The sequence below is a fragment of the Arachis ipaensis genome, chromosome B06 (assembly GCF_000816755.2).
Source record: "Arachis ipaensis cultivar K30076 chromosome B06, Araip1.1, whole genome shotgun sequence".
NCBI lineage: Eukaryota > Viridiplantae > Streptophyta > Magnoliopsida > Fabales > Fabaceae > Arachis > Arachis ipaensis.
The window spans coordinates 132693112-132694806 of record NC_029790.2 but is presented as its reverse complement, the minus strand read 5'-3'; positions in this window follow the sequence as shown (position 1 = coordinate 132694806).

The window sequence follows — 1695 nt, the reverse complement described above, 5'->3', positions numbered from 1 at the left end:
AATCCTTCAGCATAACGTTACTTTTAAAACACATACTCTCAAACAAACACAAACATTCAATAAAATAATACTATAAAAAAATTTTATACTATCCGTACATAACAATGAAAACTGAATTCATTAAAAAGTTATATTAATTTTTTTACATGGTATATAATTCCAAAATTTTTCGTTAAAGACATCTCTCTGATCAATATATGGTAGGAAAAGAAGAAGAAGAAGAATACATGTCTTATTTGGTTGTTGAAATTGATGTTGTTCTTTTATGTTATTAGACGACATAACAATATCCTAAGATTAAGTATATGGTTTCTTTAAACAAAATAATCAAACATGCGTGTGAGCGATTAATCTTTTTTCACGATCAGGACATGCACTCAAGCAATTATATCCCTATCTCAATTGAAAGTACAAGATAAAATTAATTAAAAAAAAAGTGTTTATGAATATTCATAGGGGTGGCAATATATATCCTACTTGCAGGTATCTAATCTGACCCCACTCGATCGGGTAGGGTTGCTAACCCGATCCGCAGCGGGTAAGGTAGGGTTCTCGTGCGGGTTAAATAGGGTGCGGGTTGAGCCTCAACCCTACCCGACCAACCCGCACTCTATATATGTTTATGTTATATACTTATATAAAAATATGTTTTAAGTGGATATTGAATTAAAGACCTCTCACTAAATGCAAAAGATCTTTAACCACTAAAAGAAAATTATTAATTGATAATTTAATATTTTTTTAAACATAAAAATCAGTTCTATTTTAAATTATCATCAAGTTATATAATAATGTTGTATATTTTTTGTAATCCGTGGATACGATTGGATACCCGCGGGGTAAGAGCAGGTAAGATTAAGGTTAGAATATTCTCAACCTGCGGGTAAAATAGGATTGAGTTTGTATAAAAATCTCAACCTGCGAATAGAGTTAGGATTTGATCCAAACCTTACTCTATCCTATCTATTGTCACCTCTAGATATTCATAGCAATGTATCCGAAGTAGAAGCCAGTAATAATTTGTATTAGAATATAGGTAAACAATATTTTTTTTAATCTCCAACAAAATTATTATAGCATCTCTGTCCTCCACACATATATAATTCTCATGACACCTTAATTACTTTCTCTTTATAGAAAGTGGGGGAAATCAAAAAGCAAAATAAAAACAATAAGAATAAAAAGATAAAAAAGAGAGAGTCTCCATGATAGACGGTCAAATTAAATAAAATGGGGCAATGCAAATGACATGGTCCCCCCAAATTTCTTTTTGTTAATTTCTTGGCAATTTCGAACAAGATCCATGAAAAATGATTATGGTTTGTGTGGGTCTTATGCCAAGATACAACATTGTTTTCCTTTTGCCACACAATATTGTTGCTTTGCATATGCTTATCAATTGCTTATTGAAAAATCTTTTATTTGGCTATAATAATAATAAATTAAAGTCCACCAATTAATTCATTCCCTCCTTCTTTGACTCTATTTTAGTGACCATACCACATGCACCACAATATATGTTTTTAAGATATTATATAGTGAGATATCAATTTCAAGTTCTAAATTTAAATTTTTAAATAAAAAAATGCTACAAAATCTTTCTCCTTATTTAATCAGATTTTTTAGAGAGTTGTTAGGGTTACAGAAAAAAAAATTAATTACTAAACCAGACATTCATAAATAATAAAAAAAAAA